The following is an 8,433-nucleotide window of genomic DNA, read 5'->3' as shown; positions in this document are numbered from 1 at the left end:
TGATGCATCTGGATTTATGGTGATAGGGGTCTCAATTTTACCATCCCTCAGTGTTTCCTCATTCTCTTCTATTAAAAAAACCCATCACCTCTCCCATTTTTCTGCTTCCTTCTTTCCTTCCCACCCATCAGCCAACCTACCTTTATCTCCCCACGCACCCCATCTTCAGTTTTCCCTTCTACCCTCCTGTGGGAGCATCTCCCCAGGAAAACTGACCACTCTTAAATTTTATTTAGTATCTTAAATATTCCAATACATAATTTTGTACTTCTGGATGTCCAATATGTAAAATGTCCCTGTTCTTTTATTGCAATGCTTGTATCAGTTAGAAGTTCTAAGTGCCATTCTTGCAGTTCTGTATGGGGTATACATAATTTTAGTAATTCTTCCTAATCCCCACATTAACTGATCATTTTGAGATAGAATTGTGGACTAAGTTTTATAAAGCTATTGCTATTTTTTTTTCTCTTCTATAAGTTGTTTACTTTCCAAATCTGCTATCTGTAAATTATAGGTACCAATTATTTCTGTTTTACTGTTTGAATGAGAATACATTCAGATTTATTAAGGGTCTGAAATATATTCATCCTTTACTCTGTTTGCCTCACAAAAAATGTTTTATCTGGAGATAGAAAAAATGGGAGAGCAGCTTCACCCTTTTCACACTTAAGATCTGGAAAGGGCTTAATTGTATAGTCCTTAATAAAGTCTATCTAATGCTGCATATATGGCTATCACCTTAAGCAGAAGTTATATTTGATTATTGTGCCTATGAATTTTGCCACTGAGAGGGTAACATGAATATTTATGTATGATAGTGGCCATGACACCTGGGCTCGTACATTTAGCAATTCCATATTTTTATGTAAAGGGGGAGACTAAATTACCCCTCAACTTGTTAAATATAGGGCACTCTATAATCATGTTCGATAGTTTCAATTTTATCCTATGTGCATCTGCATGTTCTATTAAGAGTATGATACTCTTATTATATCTGCCCTCCAAAGCCATTGAGGGAAGAGCATTCTTGCCAAAGTAAAAGTTCTTCTTAGATTTGGGACTGTCAACTGATAAAATTACTTTGGCAGTTGCAATGGGAGAGCAATTCCCAAATGGAGTGATGAACATGCCCTGCACACCCTAACAGACATACTTGTAACATCTAGCTTCCTTACACATTTTTTTGTCTTATAATCTCTTTAGTTTATGTATTATATCATTTATTATTTCTCAATATTTCATTTTCTTTTCCAGTTGTTGGTCGTATTAGCTATAATGTTTATCTGCATAGATAAGCTCAAGTGGAGTCACTCCTCCCTCAGATATTAAATCCTTTACATTGAAGAGAAATGCTTTAGTTTAGTTAAATTTATACCCCGCCCTCCCCACTGAGGCAGACTCAGGGCTGCTTGCATTGGTCATAACAATAAAAGACTAATACATTGGTACCTCATAATATCAATTAAAACAATAAAACAGTTGGTGCTAATTAACATTTTGGTGTTATTCAGTTATGATGACAGTATTTCCTGGATTCCTCCTGCTGTTGTAGGTCTCAAAGCTCAGCTGAAAGCAAGCCAGGAGAGTATGGTCTTACAGGCCTTGCAAGGCCCTAACCTCTTCCAGCAACTGGTTCCACCAGTGGGGGGCTGCTACTGAGAAGGCGCGATCCCTGGTAGTCTGTCAGTCTCATCTCTCTTTGCCCAGGGATCACTAAAAGATGTTGAGTTTCCGATCTTAGTACCCTCTGGGGAACATGTGGGGACAGATGGTCCCTCAGGTAGGCAAGTCCTCAGCCATAAAGGGCTTTAATCCAAGCCCTGACTTCCATCAGTAATTCATGTAGTCCCACTCTTGGTGCTATGTCCAAGACACATCTGGGAGTAATCAATAAATGTTGGAAAAATAATATTGGATGGAATCCATCTTTTCAGAAGAATCCTGAATTCAAATTTCCACACCATACAGGAATTGGTTTCGAACCTTAGCATTTAAGGCTAAGGGAACACATTCACCTAATGAGTAAAAGTACTCATTTAATTGGTCCTTAGTAAAGTTAGTCATCCTTGTAGAGCCAAACTCCATAATTACTAACTATATGTTTCTATAAATTCAATATGACATAAGAGGCACGCAGGGGAAAACAAATCCCAATTTCTTTTTAAACCAATCTTATGCTATAGTTAATACAGTTTTAATAGGATTAGAACAATCGAATTGGAAGGGGCCATACAGGCCAATCCCTTGCTCAATGCATGATCAGCCCCTAGAGCATCCCCAACAAGTGTGCAGCCACTGCTTAAAGACCACCAGTGAGGGGGAGTTCACTTCCCTAGGTAGCTGGTTGCGCTGTTGAACAAAATTGCTGTAAAAACGTTTTTCCTAATATCCAGCCAGTACTTTCCCATTCTTAATTTAAACCCATTTTAAGTCCTATCCTCTGCTGCCAATAAGAACAGCTCCCTGCCCTCCTCTAAGTGACAGCCCTTCAAATATTTAAAGAGAGCAATCATGTCCCTCCTCAGCCTCTTCTCCAGACTAAACATTAGTCCCTTAGCTTTTCCTTATAAGGTTTGATCTCCAGGCCCCTGATCATCCTTGTTGCTCTCCATTCTGTCCACATCCTTTTTGAAGTGAGGCTTCCAGAACTGCACACAATACTCCAGGTGCAACCTGACTAATGCAGTGTACAGTGGGGTCTATGACATCTTGCGATTTGGATGTTATGCCTCTGTTGATACATCCCAAGATGGCATTAGCCTTTTTTGTTGCTGCATCTTACTGGCTGCTCGTATTTAACTTGCAGTCTACCCATACCCCAAGATCTTGTTCACTACTAAGAAGTGTGTCCCCCATCCAGTATACGTGTTCCTCATTTTTGTTACCCAGATATAGAACTCAGCACTTATCCTTGTTAAATTGTATCTTGTTTACTTCTGCCCACTTTTCCAGCATGTTCAGATCTCATTGAATTCTGTATCTTCTGGGTGTGTTTGCTGCTCCTCCCAGTTTGGTGTCATCTGCAAATTTAATGAGTAGCCCCTCCACACCCTCATCCAGATCATTGATAAAAATATTGAAAAGTACTGGGCCCAGAACTGAACCCTGTGGCACTCCACTGGACACCTCCCTCCAGTCAGATGAAATACCATTGACAACTACTCTTTGTGTGCAGTTCTCCAACCAGTTTCCTATCCACCTAATTATAATCCTAGAGTCCACTCCACAGTCTAGTTTGAGAGCCAGTTTGGTGTACTGGTTATGCGTGCAGAGTCTTGTGAGCAAAAATACATTGTGAGCTACTGGCATGAAAGTTGTGAGTCACTGCTTAAATTATTGTGCTCTGGGGTCATCTTTCCTGAGCTAAGACAAAAATGTGTGAGCTGGAAGCTAAAAATCTGTGAGCTAGCTCACGCTAACTCAGCTTAGAGGGAACCCTGGTCCTAAGTCTTGCCTGTGGTTTCATTGAAGTGATCTTGACTATTGTCCCCCTGCCACTGCAGACATTCCTTAAGGCTTCTGGACTTTTAAGAATGGCATGGAATGTAGCATGGGTTTATACAAGGGAAAATTAGCAGAAATCAGCCTTCTCCATTGCAGTGCAAGATGTTCTTCAAGTGGAGCAAGAGTTTACATAGTAATTAAATCCTTGTGCCAATTCTCCGTTTGCACTACATCCTATGTGAACAGATCCAGATGAGTAGCTGTGTGGGTCTGAAGCAACAGAATAAAGTTAGAGTCCCATGGCACCTTTAAGAAAGAAAGTTTTATTCAAATTATGAGCTTTTGTATGCATGCACATTTAAGTTAAATGAAATGGAAGAAAACTATTCAAACTTACAGACGCTGAATAGCATATTAGCATATAACATGATGAAGATGTTTTGAGACTAAACAGGAATAACAAGTGTTTAATTATGGGGGAACAGCAGTTGAAGCAATGAATATTTCAAAAAAGGAGATAAATGTAAGAATCCTTTCTAATTGTGGGAAGTTAACGACTTCTTTATGAAGCCCCCTTCATCTGCTCTCAAGTGTGAAGGTAACAAACAGCATTTTTTTTCTTTTGTTAGGGTGGAGTGCAGTGTTATGTAAGGAAATATATTTCAAGTTTCATTGCTTGTAGACTTCCATTTTCCTCAACATTCCTACTTTTGGGGCCCCATCCTCTGCCATGAGATTTCAGCAAAACTGGCAACATTGCAGTCTAGTTTTTGTGAGGGAAAGCAAATTAGCAGTGCTTTCTTTCATAAGCAAAATTCTATCATGAATTGGTCTTTTCTATAAAGTTGTAATAATGGAGATCATTGTGCCATTTTACCCAGAATCTGTGACAGTGTGACTCTCTATGAATCTATTCCAAGAAGGGCAGCAATATCAGTTCCATCATTAATAAAATAACTTATTTCTATTCTCTGTAGCACTGCTTGAGCTTTAGATGAAAGCAAAGCACACAGCACTGGGTTATACAATGCAAATGGCCTGTTCTGAAATAATGTATCTTAAGACAGACAACAAATCCTAGAATCTTAGCCTTGTGTATCAAATAACTCTTGGGTCATGATATCCTGTGCTAATCTATAAGGTTAGCCTGCTTTTATATAACCAAATCATTCCAAATCAGAGGTTTATCAGAAGGCCCTAAAGACGCTTCTTTCCTGTTTGTTTCACCTCCCTAAATTCCAGATTTGTATATAAATGTACTCTATCATTAACAAGTTACATACATGAACATTTGGGGGGGAGGGGTGGGCTCCCTCTTGGGTATCCTGCCCCCCCAGGGAAAGTGTATGCGCAATACATAGCCTCTCCTCTCCCGGTGTAGTGAACACCACGTGGTTACTGTCTGGCTATGCCTGGCAGATGGTCACTGCAATGGCCTCTCCTGCATTACTGCATCCGTGGCAACACCTTCCTGCTGGTCCCCCCCCCCCCCGTTTCTCACAGAGTTTGCCACGTCATGGTGCGACCGAATGTCCGGCGGTATAACCGGATAGGCAGGCTGGGCTCACCAACCTCGCCAGCCAAGAGAAGGAAAACTCTAACATCAAACCCGGGCAGATAGAGCTCGTTAATGTAACACCTACCACCTGGAGGACTCGCTGCCGGCGTCCCAGCTTACTGGGCCATGGCAAATGACCCCAAGGTGAAAGGGTGGAGCCAGTACCGCGCACACTGTGCTTCACCTAAAAATTCCTCTGCGCAGGCCTGAAGGGCATATCCACAACACACCAAGTCCTGCAGCGATGGGCAAGGGGCGAAACGGCAGGTGGAAGATGCCATTGGAAGCCGCAGTCCCGATCCTGCATGTAGGCGGTTCAGGGTATTGGTCGCCTGATGCTGACCCGGAGACGAAAGCATTTTTCGGCAGCACCCTGAACAACCAAGCAGCCTTATCTAGGCACAGCACTGCTTGCTCCACACGGAGAGGGGCCTAGAAAAGGTGGCCTAAACAAAGCTCGTCTCCCCCACCCCAGTTGGCTAGCCGCGGTCAACGGGCATCCTTACTTGCGGTCAAAAAATAACAACAAAGAAAAGGCATGCACCTGCCTCACAAAGTGTGCAAAGACTAAAGCTTGCGTGTTGGAACATCAGAACCATGCTTGACACAGTAGACAGTGGTCGCCCTGAACGACGCTCTGCTCTAGTTGGCCACGAACTTCTCAGGTTGAATATTGACATAGCAGCTCTCAGTGAGGTCCGTTTCCCTGAGGAAGGTAGTCTTCAAGAACATGGTGCTGGCTATACCCTCTACTGGTCGGGTAAGTCAAAGGCTGAGAGCCGCCTTTCTGGCGTTGGCTTCATGGTCAGGAACTCCATTGCCTCCAAACTCGAAAACCTGCCAACAGGTCACTCAGATCGCATCATGTCCATGCGCCTCCCACTTCAAAACAAGCAACATGCAACACTCTTCAATGTGTATGCCCCAACCCTTCAAGCAGATCCTGCAGAAAAGAACAAGTTCTATGCTGATCTACGCAACCTCGTACGGAAGACCCCTACAGAGGACAAGGTGATCATCCTTGGCGACTTCAATGCCAGAGTAGGTAAAGACTCGGAAGCCTGGAAAGGAGTACTTGGCAAACACGGCATTGGCAACTGCAATGATAATGGGTGCCTCCTGCTAGAATTCTGCACGGAGCACCAGCTCACCATTACCAACACTATCTTTCAACAGAAGAACAGCCTGAAGACAACCTGGATGCACCCACGGTCCAAGCACTGGCACCTTATCGGCTACATTCTGGTGCGCCAGAGAGACCTTCGAGATGTCTTACACACCCGAGTAATGCCCAGTGCGGAATGTCATACGGATCATCATCTTGTACGCTGCAATCTCCGTCTTCACTTTAAACCCACACCCAGGAGAGGAGGTATCCCTCGGAGGAAGCTTCAGGTTGGCAGCCTTCAGTCAGCCGAAGTTAAAGCTGCCTTCTAGGCAAAACTCCAGTCAAGAATTGAGGACCCCAGTTGCCCCACAGACCCTTCTCCAGAAGCACTCTGGGAACACCTAAAAACTACCATCCTGTTGATCTCTGAAGAAGTCCTCGGGTTCTCCACAAGGAAGAACAAGGACTGGTTTGACGAGAACAATCAAGAGATCCAAGAATTACTAGCGAAAAAGAGATCTGCCTACCAAGCACATCTTGGTCAGCCCTCCTGTCCCAGGAAAAAAGCAACCTTTCGCGCTGCATGTAGCAACCTCCAGCGCAAGCTTCGAGACATTCAGAACGAGTGGTGGACCAAGCTTGCAGAGAGAACCCAGCTGTGTGCAGACACTGGTGATTTAAGAGGGTTCTACGAAGCCCTGAAGGCAGTATATGGCCCATCATATCAGGCTCAGAGTCCCTTGCGTAGTGCAGACGGCCAAGTGCTCCTCACAGACAAGGCATCCATACTAAACTGGTGGTCAGAGTATTTTCAGGTTCTCTTCAGCGCCAACCACGTAGTTCAAGATTCAGCAATCCACCTCACCCCACTTCAACCAGTGAAAACAGAGTTGGATGAGATCCCCACCCTAGAAGAGACTGTTAAAGCCATCAAGCAACTGAAAAGTGGCAAGGCAGCGGGAGTTGATGGAATCCCACCAGAGATCTGGAAGCATGGGGGCACAGTACTACATAGCACACTTCACAAAGTACTTGTCACCTGCTGGGGACAAGGCAAACTACCACAGGACTTTCGCGATGCAATCATCATCACTCTACACAAGAACAAAGGGGAAAAGTCAGACTGCTCCAACTACCAGGGGATAACCCTGCTCTCCATCGCAGGCAAAATCCTTGCCAGAATACTCCTGAACAGACTGGTGCCCACCATTGCAGAAGAACTCCTCCCAGAGAGCCACTGCGGCTTCACAGCTAACAGGAGCACCACCGACATGGTATTTGTTCTCAGGCAGCTCCAAGAGAAATGCAGGGAACAGAACAAGGGTCTATATGTGACTTTTGTCGACCTTACCAAAGCTTTGGATACCGTTAGCAGGAAAGGCCTATGGCAAATCTTGAAACGTTTAGGATGTCCCCCAAGGTTCCTCAGCATGATCATCCAGCTACATGAAGACCAGCGAGGCCAAGTCAGACACTGCAACGACCTCTCAGAGCCCTTCCCAATATGCACAGGTGTAAAGCAAGGCTGCGTTCTCGCGCCAACTCTCTTTACGATCTTCTTTAGCATGATGCTTCAAAGAGCCGCAGTAGATCTAGATGATGACGATGGTGTCTACATCCGCTATCGCACCGATGGCAGCCTGTTCAACCTGAGGCGACTAAAGGCTCACTCCAAGACAATGGAAAAACTTATCCGCGAGCTACTGTTTGCTGATGATGCTGCACTCGTCTCCCACTCGGTATCAGCTCTGCAGCATATGACGTCCTGCTTTGCAGAGGCTGCCAAGCTATTCGGCCTAGAAGTTAGTCTGAAGAAGACAGAAGTTCTCCACCAGCCTGCACCCCAGGAAGATTATCACCCTCCCTGCATCACTGTGGGTGAATCAGTTCTGAAGACAGTCCAGCAGTTCAGCTACCTGGGGTGCATCATCGCCTCAGATGCCAAGATCGACAAGGAGATTGACAACAGGCTGGCAAAGGCAAATCGTGCATTTGGCCAACTGCACAAAAGAGTGTGGAGCAACAAGCATCTGAAAAAAGGCACAAAGATCAATGTTTACAAAGCGGTTGTGATGACAACCCTCATCTACGGCTCCGAATCGTGGGTTTTATACCGTCATCACCTGCGACTCCTTGAGCGCTTTCATCAGCACTGCCTTCGCACCATCCTCAACATCCACTGGAGTGACTTTGTGACCAACACTGAAGTCCTCAAGAGGGCGGAGGTTACAAGCATCGAGGCACTGCTGTTGAAGACGCAGCTGCGCTGGGCAGGGCATATTTCTAGGATGGAAAACCACCGCCTTCCCAAGATTGCTCTGTA

The sequence above is a fragment of the Heteronotia binoei genome, chromosome 2 (assembly GCF_032191835.1).
Source record: "Heteronotia binoei isolate CCM8104 ecotype False Entrance Well chromosome 2, APGP_CSIRO_Hbin_v1, whole genome shotgun sequence".
Lineage (NCBI taxonomy): Eukaryota > Metazoa > Chordata > Lepidosauria > Squamata > Gekkonidae > Heteronotia > Heteronotia binoei.
Note: the sequence above shows the minus strand (reverse complement) of the source record.